The sequence below is a fragment of the Rhagoletis zephyria genome, unplaced genomic scaffold (genome assembly GCF_001687245.7).
Source record: "Rhagoletis zephyria isolate East Lansing unplaced genomic scaffold, Rhagoletis_zephyria_1.1 Rzeph_scaffold_00082, whole genome shotgun sequence".
Taxonomy (NCBI): Eukaryota; Metazoa; Arthropoda; class Insecta; order Diptera; family Tephritidae; genus Rhagoletis; species Rhagoletis zephyria.
Genome location: NW_016157166.1, coordinates 249,156 through 273,641, shown reverse-complemented (window position 1 = coordinate 273,641; position 24,486 = coordinate 249,156). Strand labels below are relative to the sequence as shown.

The window sequence follows — 24,486 nt, the reverse complement described above, 5'->3', positions numbered from 1 at the left end:
ATGCCCTGACATTCTAGGGTGGTATCCCTGCGGTCGATGTCTGCTTCGATAAGACGATACTGCACGGTGTGGTGTGTGATGAACGCTAAGCCACCACCATTATCTCGCTCGCGATCTCGACGGCACACGTTGTACCCGGCACAATTCAACAATGTTGAATTGCTGTGCAACTTCGTCTCTTGGACCGCAGCTATCCATATACCATGCCGACACATAAAGACGGTTATCTCCTCAATCTTGCTCTATAGCCCGTTACAGCTAAATTGAAAGAGCTTCGTGTGGCTCGTGAGACGTGTTGTGATGTGGGGTGTGAGGGATGTGTGTGTTCTTACTGCCGTTGGCTGTGTGCGCTGCTGTGATGGTTGCCGCCCTGTGGTGGTGGCGGGAGGCGTCGCAGTTGGGGTCTGCGACCGAGCAGCGCAACACGGGCCCTCGAAGTTCCTCGTCCAGTCTCGCGTGGTACGCAGACCTGAGCATGCCCTAAAGTGGCGCCAGCCAAGGTAGGTGTTGCACATCAGTCACATTACGGAATATCCTGGTCTGACATACCGTGCAGATTGTAGGAGGAACCAGGAGTTGTTGGCGCCGGCGTGTGGGTGGTAGTGCGGCTGTGTGTGTTCTATGGTCTGTCGTGGCTGTGGTATGGTCTGTGGTGTCATTATGTTGTTGTGCTGTGGTGACTGTGTGAGGCTGCTCTGGTGGACTGAGGTTTGCCGTGGAGGCTGCTCTGTTTGAGCAGCAGGGGGCCACATACGACGTGGTCCACTGCCGATGTGTCCGTAGTCCTGAGCAGACTCTGAGTTGACACCACCCCTCGCAAGCATTGCACTTGACAGAGGTGGAGTTGTGGTGTAGTCGTCTCTGGCATACACAGCAGGTGTAGGTTTCTGGCCCTGGGTTTGACTTGATGCCTGCCCTGAGTAGGAGAAAACGTAGCGAATGTAGCCCTATGGACGAACAACTTCTGAGATACTTTGCCGACCTAAACGGGGTTAGATCGCCGAAACAACAGCCCTTGGTCGGGTAAAACCCGAGTCATTCCGGTACGTAGAACCAGCTGTCGTGGGAATGATCCAGAAACCTTCAAATTTGTTGCTGAATCAGTAATTTCTCTATTCTTAATATCAACTAATATACCAAATTTCTGTAAAAAGTTAGCGCCTATGATTAGTGTTGAAATATCCGCTAATATGAGAGGGAATTCAAAATCGCGTCTTAAACCTAGATCAATTTTTAGAAGATACGTTTTAATAGAAGATCCGGATTAACTCGGACTTAATCCGGATCAACTGCAGTTAATTCCCGAGTTGATCCGGATCAACGCTGCCGTCTGTTTATGCTTTTTTTCTTCTAGCAGTGAAGAAGCGAGAAAGCTCGGGAAGATACCCGTTTACTTTCGAACACAAGTCATCAATTCCATTCCCAGACGCCATTATCGAACAATCGTCAGCATAGGAGACAATCGAGACTCCTCTGGTTTAGTTAAACAGTAATGGGGAAAGGACACCACCCTGTGGAACCCCCTGTTTTATTTTTCTAGGTTTCCTCGATTTGTCTCTAAACATTACTGACGAGTGTCGACCACTTCGCCGACCACCGTTTGAGCCTTTTCTTCTAGCAGCGTGTAGTGGCTGACGGTGTCAAACGCCTTTGACAGGTTTAACGCTACTAGAATAGTTGTCTCACAGCGACGGTTGCGATTTAGGCCACGTGTTATCTGCGTGTTTATGGCGTTAAGTGCTGTTGCTGTACTGTGCACTTTACAGAAACAATGTTGATGCTTCGCTGGGGTCAGGTGGTTCGTGAAATTCGGGAGTATCAAGGCATCTAGTGTCTTCGCTACCGGGGAAAGGAGTGTTATCGGACGATAAGACTCCATTGTTGGCTGGTTTCCCCGTTTTCAGGATTGGGACCACTCTCCCCATCCTCCTGATATCTGGGATGATGACAGTGGCCATTGGCAGATTTAGGACCCCCGTTAGGTAGGCTACTTCCGCAGGACCCAACATTCATATTCCGTCGGGCCCCACGGCTTTGGAGGCATTCGCCTTCCCGGTGGCCACCCGAACTTCACCGCTAGTAAAAGCAAGAGGGGCACAGGTTGTAGGCAGTTTGTGCAGCCTTCTGGTCACTCGACGCTTGGCTTTGTCCACCGGAGGATTCAGTATGAATTGCCGGCCAAAATAGCTCGCGCATCGCTCCGGTTCCGACGAAGCATAGTCGCGAATGAAATTTCGACCCTGTCATCGTGCTTCGTCGGATTGGACAGTGACCTCACGGTTGACCAAAGCTTACTCTCACCAGAGGCGAAGTTACAATTCTTTAGATGCTCTTCCAAATTTTTCCGCTTATGTACGTTCACAAGCTGCCGAATCTCCGCGNTCTGGTTTAGTTAAACAGTAATGGGGAAAGGACACCACCCTGTGGAACCCCCTGTTTTATTTTTCTAGGTTTCCTCGATTTGTCTCTAAACATTACTGACGAGTGTCGACCACTTCGCCGACCACCGTTTGAGCCTTTTCTTCTAGCAGCGTGTAGTGGCTGACGGTGTCAAACGCCTTTGACAGGTTTAACGCTACTAGAATAGTTGTCTCACAGCGACGGTTGCGATTTAGGCCACGTGTTATCTGCGTGTTTATGGCGTTAAGTGCTGTTGCTGTACTGTGCACTTTACAGAAACAATGTTGATGCTTCGCTGGGGTCAGGTGGTTCGTGAAATTCGGGAGTATCAAGGCATCTAGTGTCTTCGCTACCGGGGAAAGGAGTGTTATCGGACGATAAGACTCCATTGTTGGCTGGTTTCCCCGTTTTCAGGATTGGGACCACTCTCCCCATCCTCCTGATATCTGGGATGATGACAGTGGCCATTGGCAGATTTAGGACCCCCGTTAGGTAGGCTACTTCCGCAGGACCCAACATTCATATTCCGTCGGGCCCCACGGCTTTGGAGGCATTCGCCTTCCCGGTGGCCACCCGAACTTCACCGCTAGTAAAAGCAAGAGGGGCACAGGTTGTAGGCAGTTTGTGCAGCCTTCTGGTCACTCGACGCTTGGCTTTGTCCACCGGAGGATTCAGTATGAATTGCCGGCCAAAATAGCTCGCGCATCGCTCCGGTTCCGACGAAGCATAGTCGCGAATGAAATTTCGACCCTGTCATCGTGCTTCGTCGGATTGGACAGTGACCTCACGGTTGACCAAAGCTTACTCTCACCAGAGGCGAAGTTACAATTCTTTAGATGCTCTTCCAAATTTTTCCGCTTATGTACGTTCACAAGCTGCCGAATCTCCGCGTTTAGATCCCTGATACGGGGATTTCCGGGATCGGCGACGAATGTCACGTTCATCGGCTACAACAGCCGCTTCAGCGGGGAAGTTTGGACGGGGGTCCGTAATGCATTCTGCTGGTACGAAGCGAGGTTCAGCAGCAGTGACAACCAGTGTTGCCGTTTTAGCCCTTTGGTGGCTAGATTTAGCTACCACATACTTTTTTCGGCCACATAAATTTAAAATTGCCCCCATCCCTTTTTTTAGCCCTTTGGAGAATTTATTCATACTTGGCATGAACAAGTTGTATGCGCTTAATTTGATCTAATTTTTTTTAAATTTATGTAAGAGATGAATTTTTAAACTAAGAAGGTTTTTGGTTGGATAAAATATTAACTTTTTTTCCAGTGTTCATTGTTTTTCTATACCATTACTTACTGAAAATGTTTGCGTGTATACTTATATATGTATATGTTAGTCAAAAATTTTAGCTACCATTTTTAGCCACAACGACTTTTTTTAGCCCTCTTTTTATAGGAATATGGCTACCACTACAAATGATTCGCGGCAACACTGGTGACAACCCAGCGGAATTTATGTTCACCAAGGTGGACGTTGGTTGGTGTGGGGAGCGCAGCGAAGGTGCTCTCAGTAAATTCCGCGAAGCTTTTCCAATCAGCTGTAGAAAAGTTGATATACATAGGTCCGGTGTTCCGCAGAAGCAAAGTCGGTGGGTTTATCGATCGAGATGACTATGGGCAGATGGTCTGATACTAAAGTCTGCAAGGGCTGTTGTTTGGGCGATCTAACCCCGTTTAGGTCGGCGAAGTATCNGTAGAAAAGTTGATATACATAGGTCCGGTGTTCCGCAGAAGCAAAGTCGGTGGGTTTATCGATCGAGATGACTATGGGCAGATGGTCTGATACTAAAGTCTGCAAGGGCTGTTGTTTGGGCGATCTAACCCCGTTTAGGTCGGCGAAGTATCTCAGAAGTTATTCGTCCATAGGGCTACATCTGCTACATCTGCTACGTATTCTTCTGCTCAGGGCTGCCATCGAATCAAACCCAGGGCCAGAAACCTACCCCGGTTCTGTATCCTAGACGCGACTACACCACAACTCCACCTCAGTCAAGTGCAATGCTTGCGACGGGTGGAGTCACCTCAGAGTCTGCTCTGGACTACGGACCCATCGGCAGTGGACCACATCATTTGTGGCCGCCTGCTGCTCAAACAGAGCAGCCTTCACGGCCAACCCCAGTCCACCTGAGCAGCTCAACACAGACACCACAGCACCACAACACAACAACACAATAGACCACACCACAACCACGACATCCTGGTTCCTCCTACAATCTGCACGGTATGTCAGACCAAGATATTCCGTAACGTAACATCAGTCATCCAAAGAGAGATTACTACGCATTTCCTTGAACTGGCTAGACGCAGGTGGTCAGATATACAGACTTGTAGGATAGCGAGAAAACTATGGCCTGACTATAACAGGGCGAAAACCTTGGACCTGCTTAGCAGATCAAGGCCAGAGGTATTTAGAATTTTAGCAACCATCACAGGCCACTGGCCCATAGGCAAACATGTGGCAAAAATAGGTCTACCCCATAATATGATTTGCCGCAGCTGTCAACTAGAAGATAGCGAAGAAAGTGTCCAGCATTTCCTGTGTGAATGTCCAGGCCTTTCGGACATTAGACACAAGACGTTAGGGAAACATCTAATAGCTGAACTAACCGACCTATCAGGAGCTACCATTAGCGAAATCGGCAGATTCATTAGAGAGTCGAAATGGTTCGACCTAGCAACATAGGAAGTGCACAGACAAGATATTTATCCCCCGCGAGAAGTGCATCAAAATGGCGCAATAATGCGCTAATTGTATCCTGGGCAGCGACTAGGAAGCACTGCAACCAACCAACCAACATCAGTCAAGTGCAACACTTGTCTTGGCTGGTGCCACTTTAGGGCATATTCAGGTCTGCGCACCACGCAGGACCCTCAAACCCCAATTGTGATGTCACCCACTACCACCACGGTTCGGCAAACTGCTCAGGTCACACACATCCCTCACACCCCGCATAACAACAAATCTCCCGAACCATATGAAGCTCCTTCAATTTAATTGTAACGGACTTCTGAGGAAAATCGAAGAGATAACCGTCTATATGGGAAGGCATGGTATATTGATAGCTGCGGTCCCGGAGAAGACGTGGCACAGGAATTCAACATTGTTGAATTGTGCCGGATGCAACGTGAACCGTCGAAGAGATAACCGTCTATATGGGAAGGCATGGTATATTGATAGCTGCGGTCCCGGAGAAGACGTGGCACAGGAATTCAACATTGTTGAATTGTGCCGGATGCAACGTGAACCGTCGAAGAGATAACCGTCTATATGGGAAGGCATGGTATATTGATAGCTGCGGTCCCGGAGAAGACGTGGCACAGGAATTCAACATTGTTGAATTGTGCCAGATGCAACGTGAACCGTCGAGATCGCGAGCGAGATAATGGTGGTGGCTTAGCGGTCATCACGCACCACACCGTGCAGTATCGTCTTATTGAAGCAGACATCGACCGCGGTCTGTATGGTAGTAGGTGACTTTAATGCGCACCACGATCTTTGGCATTCAAGCCTGTCAAACGATCGTAGGCAACAGGCCTGGCTGAGCAGATAGACGATTCGATATTCTGCACAATGAACGACGACGCATCCACCAGGATTATGGGCAGTTGCTGCAGCTCGCCAGACATAACAATAGTTAGCGCTGGTCTGATAAACTGCGTATCATGGTGACCTATGCTGACTTTGGTATCAAACCATCTCACCCATAGTCATCTCGATCGATAAACCAACCGACTTTGCTTCCTCGGAACACCGGGGCTATATCAACTTTTCTAAAGCTGATTGGAAAGGATTCGCGGATTTTACTGAGAGCACCTTCGCTGCGCTTCCCATACCAACCGACGTCCACCTTGGTGAACGTAAGTACCGCAGGGTTGTCACTGCTGCTGCAGCTCGCTTCGTACCGGCAGGATGCATCACGGACCCCCGTCCATACTTCCCTGCTGAAGCGCCTGTTCTAGCCGATGAGTGCGACAACCTTCGTCAGGCCGATCCCGATCAGGGATCTCAACGCGGAGATTCGGCAGCTTATGAACGAACATAAGCGGGAAACGTGGGAAGAGCATCTGAAGACTTGTAACTTCACCTCTGGTGTGAGTAAGCTGTAAGTCAACCGTGAGGTAACTGTCCAATCCGGCGAATCACGACGACAGGGTCGAAATTTCTTTCGGCGACCATGCTTCGTCGGACCCGGAGCGATGCGCGAGCTATTTTGGGTGGCAGTTCATACTGCATCCTCCGGCGGACAAAGCCAAGCGACGAGTGCTTGCTGCTCCCGTATTTCACGAACCACCTGACCCCAGCGAAGCATCAGCATGGTTTCCGTAAAGTGCACAGTACAACAACACTACTTAACGCCATAAACACTCAGATAGCCCGTGGCCTTAAAGGCAACCGTCCCTGTGAGAGAATTATTCTAGTAGCGTTGGAACTGTCAAAAGCGTTTGACACCGTCATCCACTCTACGCTACTAGAAGATATAGAGGCTTCCTCTCTCCCACAGAGCCTCAAATGGTGATCGGCGAATTAACTGAGTGGTCGACACTGGTCGGTATTGTTTAGAGACAAATCGAGCAAACTCAGAAAAATAAAGCAAGGGTTTCCACAGGGTGGTGTCCTTTCCCCACTACTGTTTAACTTTTACATTTCAAAGCTCCCTCACCCACCAGAGGTAGGCTCGTTTGTCTCGTACGGCGACGATTGCTCGATCATGGCGTCTGGGAATAGACTGATGACTTGTGTTCGAAAGTAAACGGGTATCTCTCCGAGCTTTCTGGCTTCTTCACTGCAAGGAGCCTAACGCTCTCCCCTACAAAATCCTCTGCGACCTTGTTCACCACCTGGACCAAGGAGGTCAGGCTACCGCTGGGAATTCACTTCGATGACACACCAATTCCGACGGTGAATAGCTCCAAAATACTCGGAGTAACATTCGACAATCTGCTCTCCTTTTCTGTGCATGCAACCGCTATTGTAATCAAAGTACAGAGCCAGAACAAGGTCCTTAAGTTGCTAGCCGGCAGTACTTGCGCAAAGACAAAGAAACGTTGCTGGCAACATACAAGGCAATAGGCCGGCCTGTTTTAAATTAAGCAGGCGGGGACTAGTAGGACGCATTAGAGGAAGCTACAAACGACACAAGACACTGCTCTTAGGACAGCGACTGGAAGCCTTCTGATGGCGCCAGAATACCACCTGTACGACGAGGCGAAAATGTTCCCTGTTAAGGAGCATACCACAAGGCTCTGCAAGCAGTTTCTGGTTGGGAACCACAGACGTGGTCACCCAAATAGACAACTGATTGCAGAAGAGCCCTCGCCCAGGCACATCTCTACGAACTGACGAACGAAGTCCAGAGGTTCATTAAGCAGACTCTGGACCCGTCAGCATATCGACAGGCCCTGAACGGAATTCAGAGGGAGTCGGTCTCGAGTTATGTAGACTCCAGACCTGTGAATGCCGTTCTAGGCACACAACCACCGGACATCGACGAGACGGAGCTTCATCTGCCTCGGGAAACTAGAGCTAAAATAGCCCAACTTCGCTTTGGCTACTGCAGCAGGTTAAACTCATACCTGAGCAGATTAGACGCAGATGTGACTCGAAACAACTCTTCGTATGCCCGTAAAACCCGACAACCCTAACGCCTTTGTCACTGTGGACCGACTGTTGAGTCTGCACGCTTCTTAGGGCTTCCGTTAGTGGAGCTTGACGACAATGACTGAGATATTAGCCGATCTGGGCGGGGTTTTTATAGCCGCTACAACAGCAACAACAACTGATAAAGGTGTTCTTGATGTAGATTTGAATAACATTCGTTGAAACCACTAATAACTTGTTCTAAATTTTTGTTTTTGGATCACTCACTCTCACGGATGTCGACATTATGGAAGGCATAAGCAAAATAAAAAATTCCTCCCAGACTGATGTAGATGGTCTTTCAGTCATCCTGCTGAAAAATTGTGTATATTTAGTGACACTGCTCACTATAATATATAATAGGTCTCTAACTTCAGGTACCTACATAAAACGTCTTGTCAAGTTAGCAATACACCCTTAGAAATTGGAAAAGTGAACTATGGCATTAATTGTAGCTTCTTTCTTGTAATTTTGTTGTGGAAAGAAAAAATTTGTAGCTCTCATTTTACAAAAAATATGGTATGAAGTGTAGCTAAGTTGACACCATACACCTAGTCGATAGAATTGAGATAATGAAAATCTTATAAGGCCATTAATTGTAGCTTTTTTGTTGTAAATTTGTTGTCTTTTTTGTTTTTTTTTTGGTATAATATGTATTTATTTATTGAATCTTTCTTTCGAAATTAACAATAAGTTTTCCAGCCGCGGCTATGCTTAGTTAGTTAGTTAATTTTCTGGGTGTACTAGACCAAGAGACACCGTGACCTAAAAGATCTTTTGTATCTCTTAAAAGAAGTCCCCAGCCCAATGTGGCCAAGATACCTTCGGCTTCCCTAATGAATCCTTAAAGGGCCCTGGTAAATAAATCAGTCTTTGTATGGGTAAAGCCGGACATTGACAGAGAATTGCTCCGAAGTTTCATCAGCCTCGAGGCAGAACCGACATTCCGACTCTGTGATCGCACCTATTCGGTGCAAGTGGAATCGCAATTTGTTGAGACCGGTCAGATACCCAGAAAGTAGCCTGATGTCATTTCTCTTTGCTAGAACAATGAGTTGAACACGTTCTTATAGATCCAGTGACGGATAGGCATGCCAATCTTTGCAGTTTGTTAAGGCGAAGCATGGAAGTTTTTTGTGCATTGTCTTCTGTCACCATGCTATGGATACATAAGACACAATGATCACGGACGGACGATTATACGGTAGAGCCACTCATTCAGCCTTGAGTTCAAACCCCATTTCCTACCAAAAAGTCTTCTGCAAGCCCACATGGCCCGTGTGGCTTTAGCAACCGTTCTCTGAAGATGGGAATTCTAATTAAGTCTCTTGTCTAGCATTATTCCCAGATATTTGACCTCATCGGAGTATTCAAGTACTGTCCCTCCAAGAGTGACCGAACCAAAGTTTGGTTTATACCTTGTTGTAAATGGTACCAGAACAGCCTTCCGTGGATTTATGCTGGGGCCCATTTTCGATCCTACTAACCAGTTACTGTAGGGCCGATTTCGTTGATTTCCCTTTGACATAAGCGAACTGAGTGTGGTGTAAGGTCGTGAAAGTGTTAAGTCTCTCCCTAATACGGAGGTCTAAGGGTCTCTAAAGTTTTAAGAGTGAAAGTTTGGCTAATAGGTCTGTATGATTTAGCTATGTCATGGGGCCTATTGCCCGATTTCGGAATAAATAACACGGACACCTTCCTCCAAGCATACGGTATGTATTCCGAGCAATAACTAGCCCTAAATATACGGATCAGGGGATAAATGATATCCTCAATACTTATTTGCAGTAGTGATGGGAAGTTCCCATCACCACCCGCTGCTTTGAAGGGTTCGAAAGACTCTACCGCCCACCGTACCTTGTCCCTGTCAAAGATGGAGCCAGATCTGCTTTCACTTCTCACTCTAGGGAACCTGGGGTCATCAGATCATGCTCCACCAAGGAACTTGGGGAAATGCACCTGAATTAGATGATTTAGAGTCTCTCTGCTACCGTTTGTAAAGGTGCCATCTTGCCTCCTTAGGAGGCCTATCCCATTGAAAGACTCCTTTGATAAAATTGTATGCCGTCGTGAGGCTTCAGGCAACGTTTCTATTGTTTTACAATGTCTCCTCCATGAATCCCTCTTCGAGCGCCTAATAATCTTGTTATAGTCTTGGAGATAGGCCTTATACTCGTCGCACTGACGTGTCCTTTTGGCCCTGTTTAAAAGCTTCCTGACGGTTTTGCGCTTAGCATCCAGTTCCCCGTTCCACCATGGAACCTTACGTTTCGTCAAGGTGGAAGACGTAACTGTGCTGTCATGGAAGGATTCCAACAGAACTCTGATCCGCTGCGACCTCCATTTCGTCGATTGAGTCAATGGTGGTTAGCAACGAGTCTCCCTTAAAGTTCACTAAGGTTTTAAAAAGGGCCCAGTCAGTTTTCCATGGCTGGAAAGTCAAGCCTCGGAGCTCAGATCGCCCTGGGATCTCGAAGACTATGTGTTGATGATCCGAGAGCGATGCTGCCTCCGAGACTTGCCAATTCCAAACACAATCGGAAATTGATCTGCTGCAGAGAGTGAGATCTAGTACCTCCTCCCTGACGGCAGTATTAAATGTAGGTATGCAACCCCTGTTCGCAAAGTCTATGTTATTTTGTAAAAGAAATTCTAAATGGTAGTCACCCATTTCGTTGATATCAGAGCTGCTCCACACCGTGTTGTGGGCATTCGCATCACAACCAATAATATACTGGCGATTTGTACGCCGACAGAGATCAAATTTGCGTTCGCTGGCTAACCTATCAATTGTGGCCGATGACCCTTAGTATGATGTACGTAAGCCTGTAGCACCACTAGACTCTACCCAGAATTACAGCAGACAACGGTAAAGCGGTCGGCGGTAAGTGAACAGCTGTATAGTTTGCGCAGTAAAATCCGTCGGAGTAAACACAATTGCGGCGCGCGACGGCTTCCGTCTGTTGTCATTTGCGTGCGTATGTAGATTTGATGCAAATAAAAATAAATTAAAACATTGCCAAACGTGTGAAAATTACTGCAATCAACACTCAATCAACATTGTGCCATCCCCGCTGGCGGTAAAAATATAAATAAATTTAAATCAACCGAAAAACTTCGGGGGGAAGAACGCTGCCGCCGTGATAATGCCACGTCTTCTTGTCACCCAATGGCGGCATTCAACGTGGGCTGTCGAGTCACACTAGTGGCCACGGATCCAGTCCCTGTTGACGCAACAGGTAGCACAGTTGCTTGCCTGCTGTTTGGCAGTGATTTGGATGCTTGTCCCGAAGGTGCCACGCCAGCGCAGGTCTCCGTCTGCGGAATTGGTTCAGGAGCTTGCTTTCACGTCGGTTGCTCCCTCTGCTGTAATGCCCGTGTGCCAGCTGCCAGCATGCCCGGCGGCTCCGCTGATAGATGGCCGCACGTCCAGCTCGGGCTCAGCCGGGACATCAGCTTTCCTAGCGTACTCCGCAGGCTCGGTGACCTCCGCCTCTTTCGGTTGCTGCTCGTGGTCGATTACGATGACCAAGTGCAGAAACTTCTCCTGTATCTGTCTGCGTGAAACCTTCCAGCACGCCGTTGAGAGGTGGTTCTGGGCTGCGATGGTGGCCAGAACTTTCTCGTCGGTTAGCTGGGTTTACGGTTACCAAACGTACTGATTTTATCAGTACAGTACTGATTTTTCAACTCTTGTACTGATTTTATTCATTACTTCAATCAGTACGCTAATGCCCTAATTTTTCAAAATTTGTACTGATTTGTACCGAATTTTCAATTCAAACAAATTATTTTAGGATTTTCTTAAGGTTTTTACATAACGTTGGAACTTCCTTAAACTGTACTGTAAAAAGTAAGAAAATAATTTAATTATAATAGACATGTTTCAGACAATGTTTGATATGCCCAAGATATTAATACAACAAAAAGATCGATTGAATATTCGAATGGCTTTTGCCTATAATATAAATTTTTTTTTCCTCTATTTATTAACATTGTAAAAGAGTTTTGCATGCAAGACATAGAGTTAGATACTCTTTTTAGCGAATTATTAGTCTTGCAAAAATTTTGCGTAGTTGAAAAAATTTATATTTAAGCCAAGAGGAAATATAGATGAAGTCCTTAAATATAGGTATTTTTCCAAAGTTGTAACAAATAAGTAATTTTGTTTTCTTCAATACCACACGCAAACGAAGCTACTGAGAGGATCTTGAGTATAAAGATTGCTTCCTGGCGCAAAGAGAGAAACCGGCTTCTAATTAAATTTTTTGAAAGTGAGTTTTAAATTAAAAGTAATTTCAAAATGAAATGTATAGAATTCTTTGACCATTTTAACACTGAAAATGGAAATGATCTCATTATTGCTATCCAAAAATGTCATAAATAAAAAATAATTTATTGGCTCCTGTGTACAATAATGTGTACACTCATGTTAAAATGAATAACACTTATGTTTTATGAACTATATTTTATTTATATACCAAAATATTGTTAAAAAGAAGTACTCTGGCGTTTTAAAGTATTATCCTACATTCATAATTTTGCTTTGAATAAAAATCTACTGAAAAGTACTGATTTTTTTAGCTTGAAAAAGTCTAACGTACTGATTTCGCGCATGAAAAATCTGGCAACCCTAGTGGGGAGGAAAGTAGACCCGAATGAAATGTGTCCGAGGGAAACTACTTTCCTCGACGAGTGAAATTTCAAGACCACTCTTGGGTCGTGATGTGTTCGGCGTATAGCCGTAACCGTGTCGCGCTTTGTGACGAGAAGCCACCCAGCTCGAGGGACGCATCTCTCAAACTCCGGCTTTACATCAGTCGCCGATCGCTCAATCACGACATCTATTATGGATTCTTGGAGCTGAGCCAGTTGCTTTGCTCCAAGTGGTTTGTTGACGGGGTCAACGGGAATGAAGCCCAGTTCGACACTACTCGCCACCGTACTTTAGCAGCTTTCATTGGCCTCATATGAGCCTGTCGAGGCTTCTTTGTGACAGGTCATGAGGGGCTTGCTCCTCGGCGCGCACCCGTTTCAGCTTCCCATCGGGAGTTGAAATGCTCTTGGCTATTTGTAGAGCCTCCTCCCTAGACTTGCCACGATCTAGAGCTCGCTTAAAAACTCTCTTTTCTCGAGAGTTGAAGAGTACGAAGACAGAAGTAGGGTTTAAAGTTACTCCTTGCACCAATATGCCGACTTCGGTTAGCCCTGAGGCAGCAGAGCATACACTGATGTCGTCGAGGATAACAGTGCTATCAGTCTCTGAGTCCGAAGAAACTTCGGTCCCCAGACTTCCAGCAGCTGAGTTCGACAAAGGTCCGGCTACTAATTCCGGAGCTCCTGACGACACCTCTGAGCCCACTGAGTGGCCTACTGGCCACTGACCTAGCCGGATTGACCTCAGCCGTGCCCGCTTGGTCAGGAAGTTATGGTATTGGAGCTCCATCTGGCTATTTTTTTTTATTTTTTTATTTTGTTTTTCATGTGGTTCCCACGAGTAACCGGGAAACGGGAAAAGTATTTAGAGGCCGCATACTAGGAACCAGGCACCCCTCTGGTCATGCATCCCTCGGCATATGCTGTTCCACCTTGGAGTTGGGGTAATTAATGGGAAATAGAGGCAGCTCAGAAGGCGATCCGAGCAATGATGTGAGACCAATGTCAGACCCATCATCCCGACTGTCCTCTAATATCAGTCTCCCCTCCCCGAGAGTTTTCTTCTCTCCGCCCGACTACCACTAGCCAGCACTACTTCCGTACTTCCGGCAGTGCAAGCGGACCCAAGACACCTCAAAGGAGTGAAGACCGTCCGTACGCCTGTCGGCTGACTGCCCAATTTAGAATGCTTAGCAATTTTTTATTTTATTTTTTTTACATATATATTTATTGCAATTGTTGCAGCTGTTGGAATGAGCAGCTCGTGCTGTGCAGGCTGTCCTGAGCCGCACTGGCTTCGCTTTTCTATATTTAAGTAATTACAATCCAGTAGGCTATGTTCGGTCGGAAAGGACAAGTTTCCGAGCCGCACTCACACTAGTGTTGGGGGAAATGCCCCAACTTAAGCATGTTATTAAAAATATATAACAAAAAACGTACGGCAGTCAGTGGAAGCTGCTTTATCATTTCACCTGTAATCCTATCCAGGCGCTTTATTCTTCTGAATGCCATGAACAATGATGTTAATTAAATATTTCGTTTTAAACGGAAGCGGGTTTGTGGTAAGGCTACTGGGGAGTATTGAAATATTTGAAGGATGAGCGCCTTCCTTGGGTCTAAAGTCTTGTGAAAGATGACAGGAAAAAGCGTTTGCTTTATCCTCATCATTCCTCGCCCAGCTTCCGTTCTAAGTACGTAATGGCGCTTCCCGAAGAACGGGCCTCTTGTTGTTGTTGTTGTAACAGCATACAAATTCCCCAAAGAGATTTTGGGGAGTGTTGCTGGAGTGGTGGCAGTCCTTGGCCAGATATATATCTATCTGGGTCGTTCCGGGCACGTAGACCCGACTGTCGTGGGAACGGGCCTCTTCGCATGCCTCAGTGTTCGCCAAAGGGAGTAGTCAGTCTGTTTCGAAGCTGACAAGGACTGAAGGATCAACTGCGTACTTTCTTTTTCCGCCTGCAACAAAATAAGTGATTCCTTTGTACACGCATTCAGCTCCTGTTCAGGCTTACGAGAGCGAATTCTTTGCCAGTCCCTTCTTCATTTGCGCTTTTTATTTATTAAGTTAAGAATGTTTGGGGTGTGCAGGCTGGGCCAGTAAGAACTGCGATGTTGACTAGAAGGATTTGGTGTTGCAATTTCTGCGGCCTTAACTATTCTATCAGAGAGATTTTCAGACGCATAAAGGGTGAACACACCAAAACTGCGACACTTAGAAATTACTACCAGAAACAAACTAGAAGGCTTAGAAATTATTTTTTTTTGTATTATATAATTTGGAAGACTAGATGTTATTAAAATGTTAAAATATTAGTTATTATTTGCTCTATATGCAAGTGATCGGTATTTTCATCGCACACGCGCCATCATGTTCTGCACGACTGCATCATCGACATTACGCGATGCGCACAACTACTTTGTTTTGCACTCTTCAATAATTTTCACTCTTTCACCTGTTTTCTTCAAGATTCCTTTGACAATTGACCAATATTTCCCAATAGGACGTGGCTCTGGGCTATTGGGTGGATTGCAGTCGGGAGGTACAAAATTGATGTTATTTGCATTATACTACGGCAATGTGTCCTTGGCATAGTGGCAGGTTGCCATGTCCGCCTAGAACGATGTCCTACTCCTTATCTGTTGATAAATGACAGAAGACGCCTTTTGAGGCACTCATCCCGATAAACTTGATCATTCATTGTCCCGGATGGGAAAAAAGGGCTGCTCTTACGGCCGCAGGAACAAATAGCTTGCCAAACCATGTGGTTTTTGGAAATTTGGACTTCATTTTCAGCTTACAACTTTCAGGGGCATCTTGACGACTTTCAGCAGTATAAAAATCTTGGCCTGCAATATATTTTGAATTTTTATTGCAGTAGGTTTCGCAGTCCATAACAATGCAGTTGTATTTTTTAATTTAGAATTCATACAACTTCCGAATGCGGGATTTCGCTGTAACATTCTACTTTGCGCCTCGGTCTGGCGCTGTTTGAGCTGTAGAACATCTCAATGAAGCTTTCCGCTTTACTTTTTGTACGAAAAACTGCGATCTCCGTACGGATTTTGCAACATAACGCGACAAAATCTTCGGATCTCGCGAAAACGCACTGAGGACCTTCCGAGCACTGTTTTTATCACTTTGACCATGCTAACCCCCGCTCCCTGGTTTTCTCGTAACTGTCAGGCCTTATTTGTACCGATTAAAACCCTGCAAACTGTCGAATAGTGCACTCTTTAATTTTTTAGCAATTTTACGTGTACTTAAGGCCGGATCATTTATAAACTCGTGCAAAATGGTTTGTCTCGTTTCTAGCTCGGTTGCCATTTTTAACTCAACTAGGAATCAAATTCAAATGAAATTTCTTCTATGTTCAATGGTCAACTTATGGTATTTGAATTTCAAAATATTGAATTCGTTTTGGGTAAGTTATAAGCTTCCCAAAGTGTCGCAGTTTTGGTGTGTTCACCCTTTATTAAGCTAGCAGACCACGGTCACGACGCACAATTCTAACCTATTGGGTATTTAGTTGCTAAATGGCTACACTATTCCCCATTTAGTTGCTCATTACGTGTAAAAGATACGTGTGATCTGCTAAGTTAAGGCTTAAGCTAGCAGACCATTGCTATATCTTCGGCTCCCGATAAGATATCAGAGTTCTGCAAACGGCATATTTAGTTGCTAATTAGTTACACTATTCCTGATTTAGTTGCTCATTACGTGTAAAAGATACGTGTGATCTGCTAAGTTAAGGCTTAAGCTAGCAGACCATTGCTATATCTTCGGCTCCCGATAAGATATCAGAGTTCTGCAAACGGCATATTTAGTTGCTAATTAGTTACACTATTCCTGATTTAGTTGCTCATTACGTGTAAAAGATACGTGTGATCTGCTAAGTTAAGGCTTAAGCTAGCAGACCATTGCTATATCTTCGGCTCCCGATAAGATATCAGAGTTCTGCAGACGGCATATTTAGGTGTTAAATAGTTGCTGTATATAGTTGATATTAAAGTAATTGGGTTTCTTTCCCAATTAATTGTTGTTAAACTAATATTTCCTCGCTTCATAAAAAATATTCGCTTATTAAATGGCGCGTAGCAGATGAATGTATGTACCAATGGTATGTATCTATGTACGTAATTGGTATTTTACTTCTAGATTTACACAAATATACGGAATTATATCAACCAATTAAAAAGTATGAGTGTGAGATTTAGCCAAATTTCACGTTTTTGGGATCTGAAAAAAAGCACTCTGTTAATTGCAATTTTCTTTGGATGTAGGTGCGAAGAAATTTAAGATTTGCCAACTACATCCAAAGAAAATTGCAATAAGTGAATGCACTTTTTTCAGATCCCAAAAACCTGAAATTTGGTTATTTCACAAACTGTTTTACTTTTTTGAATTCCGATTTCGTATTCGGAATCAGCGGAAAATTCTTCATAAAAATGTATACCAAAATATCGCGGCTGGCTAACTATATCTAAAAAAATTGTAATTAAGTGAGTTCACGTTTTTCAGACCTCAAAAACCAGAAATTCGGCTATATCTCAAAAACTGTTCTACTCTCTTACATTTTAATTTCGTATTCGGATTCAGCGAGAAATGTTACATAAGAATGCATATAAAAATGTCGCTGGTCGGACAATTTTTTAATTTCTGTAAACTTTTGTTATTGCCGACAAAAATGCAAGGCGGACCCCGAGTGCGTTCTATGATGAAAAAACGCCCAATACAAATTATATATCGTCGTAAAGCTTAGAAAATGAGCTATCGAAATAAGCCATTGCGAAAAAACAGAAATGGTACACTGTTTAAAAAATGACACAACATTTTTTATTGAAAATGAAAAAAAAAATTTAAATTTGAGCAAAAAATTATAGTTTCCCCCGAAAACCACGGAAAAAGTTCTAATAGGTCAGCATTTTTTGTTCTCTACCATAAGTGTGGTATGAGATAAGAATTTTAAGAAAACCTGTGACTCTTACACATTTGTTATCTACCAGTAAACATAGCAACAACGAGGTGGAGTTAGAACAAAAATGCCATGAAATGTTTTTCCTGGTACACTTGACGAATTTTGCCCCCTATATTTTATTAATAAAAAAAAGTTAAGAATCATTTTTAATAAGCTCGAGGCCCACCAATTAAATAAAACGCAAAAACTTCGTTCTATTGATACTTTTAATTGTCGATATTTCGACCTCAATCTGAAGTCATCTTCAGGACTGTAAATATGCAAACACGATAACTTATTATTAACTTTAAATTATTACAAACATACATTAAACACAACTTACACTCTTGATTGTGCCTGGTGGACTGATTAGCAGGGTTCGTATTTGCACACACATGCTCTGCTCACACACACGCCAGAAACACATTCAACTTGTACTCACTGCTCATACACATGTGTGTGTATAAGTGGAAAACAAACTCTGCTCACAGAAAAGTGTGTGCTGTTTGTTATTAAGCACATGCACATGTGTGTGAGCCGATTTTTGTACAAATTTCAGCCCATGCACATGCACATAATATATTTTTAAAAGAATTTGTTTATTAAACGTTATTTTTTGAAAGACAATTCAATAAAAAGTGAGATGTTGTTTGTTTTTTATATGACAGAAAACATATTAAAAAATTATTTTAAGATTTGAGTTAGAATTCGAAGTGTATAAGTTTCTCTACGCATAGCACACACATGTGCGTGTGCTTTACATTAATAAAAAGAAAGTACACACATGTGCCCGTGCTTTTTACCAAACGGCACACACATGTGATGTGAGCAAGTTTTTAATTTTTTATATGCACAGCACACGTGTGTGAGCGTAAAATGTTAGGATGTGCTGCGCATGTGTGTGCAAATACGAACCCTGCTGATTAGGCGTACAGAAATAACAGTTAAACAAGTGAAATTTTAGCAGGGTTCGTATTTGCACACACATGTGCAGCACATCCTAACATTTTACGCTCACACACGTGTGCTGTGCATATAAAAAATTAAAAACTTGCTCACATCACATGTGTGTGCCGTTTGGTAAAAAGCACGGGCACATGTGTGTACTTTCTTTTTATTAATGTAAAGCACACGCACATGTGTGTGCTATGCGTAGAGAAACTTATACACTTCGAATTCTAACTCAAATCTTAAAATAATTTTTTAATATGTTTTCTGTCATATAAAAAACAAACAACATCTCACTTTTTATTGAATTGTCTTTCAAAAAATAACGTTTAATAAACAAATTCTTTTAAGAATATATTATGTGCATGTGCATGGGCTGAAATTTGTACAAAAATCGGCTCACACACATGTGCATGTGCTTAATAACAAACAGCACACACTTTTCTGTGAGTAGAGTTTGTTTTACACTTATGCACACACATGTGTATGAGCAGTGAGTGCAAGTTGAATGTGTTTCTGGCGTGTGTGTGAGCAGAGCATGTGTGTGCAAATACGAACCCTGAATTTTAGGCAAATGAATATAATCAGGTGGCAAGTGAAGTATGGGAGTAGTAGGGCCTCAAGCGTCTTCGCGACCGGGGAAAGGAGCGTTATCGGGCGATAAGAGTCTCCTTTGTTTGCGGGCTTCCCCGGTTTCAGCAGTGGGACCACTCTCCCTGATTTCCACACGTCAGGAGTGATGAGAGTGGCCATGGACAGGTTGAGGACCTCCGTAAGGTAAGCTGATTTACCAGTTGCCGAATCTCCAAATTAAGGTCCCTCAGACGGGGGTCCCCGGGGTCGACCTGGCGTAGGTGGTCACGCTCGTTTGCTAGTACAGCTGCTTCGGCCGGGAAATTTGGGCGGACTTCCGCGATGCGTCCGGACGGGATGAAGCGAGCCGCTGCGGCAGTGACTACCCTGCGGAACTGGCGTTCGCCAGTGTGTATGTTTGTGGGTGTGGGAAGGGCGGCGAAGCTGCTCTCGGTGACTTCCGCGAAGCCGTCCCAATCAGCTTTGTTAAAGTAGGTTCGGTGGTCCGCGGGAGCAAAGTCGGTGCGCTTATTGTTCGAGATGACTATGGGTAGATGGTCTGATGCTAGTGTTAGCATCGGTCGCCATGAGATGCTATTGATCAAATCAGCGCTAGCAATTGTTAGGTCTGGCGAGCTGCTGCAGCTACCCATAATCCTGGTGGGGCNCACTCCCGGTGAGACCTAAGACCAGAGCAGGTTCTTAGGTGACTCCATCCGTTGCATGAGTTGCACCTAACCGAAGTGGAGTTTGGATGGAGTCGATTCTGGCAAACACAGCAGAAATACGTTTCTAGTCCGGGGTTGGGCTCTACGCCCGCCCGGAGAAGAAGGATGCGGAGCAATCTGGCTGCAAGGAGTTGCTCCATGGACGAACAATGATTGAGGGGTATCGCCGATCTAAGCGGGGTTAGGTCGCCGAAACAACAGCCCTTGGTCGGGTAAAACCCGAGTCATTCCGGTACGTAGAACCGGCTGTCTTGGGAATGCCAGAGAGTGATCACTGGGTCCAGTCCTACGGCCACCATGGAGCAGTGTATGAATGCCAAATTAACATTGTTAAAGGCGCCTTCCACGTCCAAGAGGGCTGCCAGCGCATATTCCTTGTGGTTCAGTGCTTGCTCTATACTCCCAACAACCTCATGCAGGGCTGTTTCAACCGACCTACCTTTACGGTAGGCATGCTGAGCCTCGCTGAAGTTCCCAGGAGTAAGGCGTTGCGTGATCTGCAGACTCAGAAGCCTCCATTATTTTGAGAAGAAATGAGGAGAGCTTGATGGGTGTCAAATTTTTTGCAGTGCTGTGGCCCGCTTTTCCTGCTTTGGGAATGAAGACCACTCTTACCTCCCTCCATGGCTTTGGGGTATAGCTTAGGAGGAGACTCGCCATATAGATTGTCGATAGCCAGGGGGTTACCGTGGCGCTTGCTCGTTGTAGCATGGCTGGAAAAATTCCATCCGGACCCGGAGATTTGTAGGTGATTTCGTCCACTGAACTGCCTTGCCTGTGGGTACTAGGGTCTTCTTTCACAGGAGCTCCTGCGTCACCGCAGTCAGGGAAGTGGCCGTCCTTAAGTGTTCCGGTGCTTCAAGGCTGCTTTCGGTGTGCCCTCCTCCTGGCTTTTCCAGGAAAACGGGGGGAGCCGGGTTTTTCGAGAGGCACCTTCTTAGTCGCGCGGCTTCAAAAGTCGTTTCGAGATCCTCGTAAAATTTGCACCACGAAACCTTTGCTTTCTTTATCTCTTTTTTGAACGTGTTGAAGTTGCGGCAATATTCGTCCCAGTCCTCCGCGTTCTTAGTGAACTTCGCTTTATTGAAAGCTTTCCTAGCTGCTATCCTGAGCCGCCTTAGTTCGGCCGTCCACCACATTGCGTGTTGCTTAGAAGGTTTGCTCTCGGGACAGGTTGCTATGTAACATTCGTTGAGAGGCTTCGTTAGACAGAGGACCGCTCCCTCCAGTTGGTCCGCTGAAATTGGCTCCACCGTGTACGGGGGACGCGTTCCAGACACCAACAGGCTGAATTTGTTCCAATTTGTCCTATGAGGATTTCGATAAGGTTTATGTGTCGGTTTGCTTAGGTTAATGGAGAATACGATGCGACAGTGATCAGAAAAAGAGGATTTTGTCGAGACGTGCCAGCCGTCAACCCTAACATTGTTCGAGTTAGTTACAAGAGTTATATCTATAACCTCCTCCCGTATTCTATTGTAGAAAGTGGGGTGATTACCCTTGTTACAGATAGTAAGTTTTGTGGATAACAAGTAACTAAAGAGTGACTCACCTCCATTGTTGATGTTCGAGCGGTTCCACGCCGTGTGGTGAGCGCTGGCGTCACAGCCAGCCACCATACTTATCCCTCATTGCTCCGCCCAGGCGGTGAGTTTCCTGAAGGATATTGACCCGATCCCCCGTCAATCGTATGGCATGTATAAAGATGCGAGGATAAGGTCCCCTCTGCTCCAACATGGCCACTGTCATGTCATCCAACAACTTTGACTCCCTTCTGCCACTTGGCTCCATCAAACATACTAATTTTGTTGTTTTTGGCATGCTGGATTTCGCCAAGTAGTGCCCTCATAATCTTTTCTTCCAGGAGGCACCATTTGTCTGTCGGAATCTTTCCTTCCGGGGGATTCCGGTCTATGATCGCAACCTGGAGCTGCGGCGCCGAGCATAAGGTTCATGAGGTTTTCTTCGCGGCTTCTGCTCGGGCTGTGTCTTTTTGTCGTCGGACATTTGTCTCTTCGGATTGCGGGAAACCAGTGGCAAGGGCCACTGGAGGCAATAGCAGGCGCCGATGTCGAGGCCTTCTCCCCGTCCATCCGTAGGAACACCGGCCACGTAGTCTTCGGCACCTTAGGTGTCAGTGACTGCGACGGCTCGTTAGTTCCACCAGCGGACGAGGGAGCAGCTTTCTTCATCGGCAGACAGCTACCGCCCATTTCCGGAAGCATTCAAGGCTTTCTCCTAACGAAGCCGCTCATACTTCCGTACAATGTAGGCATGCTTCTTCTGAAGAGCCTTGTCTCTCGGCGTCAGCGTGGCGGGGTCGCGCTCTCGCAGTCTCGCGAGCAATGGACGAGAGCTTTTGTACCCCATCTTCCTCCTACGCTCCTTGTCCTTTTCGATATCGTGCCTGGCATGGCCCTGAGTCACTTTAGCTCCTTCGGTTGCAGCCGGTCTCCCAGAATCGTCCGATCCTAAACTGAGCTGACGCAGCGGAAGGGAGTCCGCCCAGTTGTGATCCTCCTCATCCGACGAGTACAGCAGTGAGTGTATGGGGAAATCCTGGGAGCTCGACTCGCCACTTTCACTTTCGCTGATGTTTTGCATTTTATACCTACTGCCAGGTGAAAAATTTGTCTTGCCGCCCAATGTGGGTCAGACGAAGACCAGGGAGCCGCCCACTGGGGAACAGACGTTTCTGGATTTGTCGTCGCGTTTCTTTAACGCGAAGATTGAGGTCCCGTGCGTAATGGTCCACCTGTCAACAAGTTCGTGTCGTCCTGAGCGTTCGTCGAATCGTGTCTTGTGCAGTCCGAGTCCAATACAACCACGGAAGCACAGCCATGAGCGAGGATATACCGCCTCGTACCGGTCGACAGAACCTCATTAGCGATAACAGGGAACCCATTTTGGGAAGCTCTGAGCTAGGTTAACGCTAACCTAGCTGACCAACACATTTTTGCGGAATTATCGGAAACCAATGGAGCCCCTAAATTAGTTTTGGTTGGTGTTGAAGAACACCTATAGGACACCTAATTTCTGCATATAGTATTTCGAAAATTAACATGCAAAAAAGTCTAAGTTCAGGCGGAACCGAAAATTAGATACCCGGCGCAATTATTAAATATAGTATTTTCACCTTTCCGAAAACTACCCCTACATGGTAAGCAGGGGTGGTTTTATCCCTATTTCAAACATCTTCGATAAACGTATATAATGTGGGTGTTATCACGCCCATTTTCCAAAATTTCATAATAATGTTACTGCTTTTCACGGGATAGTTCTTAGTATCAATTTTGTGTATAAGCGTCCTTAAATTTCGAAATATCGAAGTTTCAAGCATTTCTGAAATTTAAATTAGTTAATAGATTGGCGCTTACACATATGTTAATGTTTGGCCGAGCTTCTCCTTCCATTGGTGGCGTGCGCCTTGATGTTGTCACACAACGGAGAGGGACCTACAGTTTTACACCGACTCCGAACGGCGATTGTATTTTTATGAGAAGCTATTTTTCATGGCAGAAATACACTCGGTGGTTTTCCATTGCCTGCCGAGGGGCGACCGCTGTTAAGAAAAAAACTTTTTTCTAATTTTTGTTTGCGATGTTGCTTTGACCAGGGCTTGAACCCAGGCCTTGCGGAGAGGAAGTGCGCTCTGCTTACCAGTACACCACAGCGGCCACCTGTGAAATTTACCGTTATATAAAAGGTGGGCGTCGATTTTGTCCGATTTCAATAGTTTTCAGCGTTTTGCTTTTATGTGGCAAGCACAATAGTCGTTCCGAGTTTGGTACAAATTGCTCGAACGGTTACCGAGATACACATATGTGGTCATAAGTAGGAGGGGTGCCACGCCCATTTTCCAAAATTTCATCATAAACGTATTTTGTGCTAAAGAGTTATTGCAAACATCCATGTTGAATAAATTAAAATCGGTATTTACCGATTTATTGAAGATTTCGTATATCCCTAAATTACCGTTATATGGGATGTGGCGTGGTTATTGTCCGATTTTAAAAATTTTCAGCCATTTGGTATGTTGTACCAAGGCCAACAACTTTGCCAAGTTTGGTGGAAATTGGTGGAGCGGTTACCGGGATATACACATGTAATCCTAAGTGGGCGTGGCAACGTCTATTTTCCAAAAATGTATAATATTCTTATTTTTCTTCTAAAAATCATTGTAAATATCAATTCTTAATGAATAGGCTTAAGTAGTTACTAAAATATCGCAGTTTTCGTATTTCTGAAAATAACTGTTAAATGCGAGGTAGGTACACATAACAAGTTTCGTTAAGATATCGTTACTCGAGTTATCGTGTGCTCAGACAGTCACCGCTTAATCGATTTCATTTTTCATTCTGATCATTTATGTATACATTTGTCTATATCTATCTCGATTCGTTTTGCCTGTTACAAACAACCGTTATGTGAACAAAGTTATAATACCCTTGTGCACAAGNCATTGGTGGCGTGCGCCTTGATGTTGTCACACAACGGAGAGGGACCTACAGTTTTACACCGACTCCGAACGGCGATTGTATTTTTATGAGAAGCTATTTTTCATGGCAGAAATACACTCG

At 45.2% G+C, this 24,486-nt stretch overlaps 1 protein-coding gene across 6 annotated transcripts in view; it reads left to right on the top strand.

Annotated features, from left to right (window-relative positions):
- LOC108373527 (polycomb protein PHO-like) overlaps positions 1 to 24,486 on the top strand; it is a 189,550-nt gene that overhangs the window by 35,053 nt on the left and 130,011 nt on the right. Inside the window, exon 1 of one of the 6 annotated variants that reach the window (XM_017629457.1) lies at positions 23,284 to 23,295. The exons of the other annotated variants lie outside the window; for them this stretch is intronic. The gene's annotated coding sequence lies outside the window, so the exon portion shown is untranslated. Of the gene's footprint in view, positions 1 to 23,283; positions 23,296 to 24,486 lie in introns of those variants that run through there. 6 annotated transcript variants of the gene reach the window in all.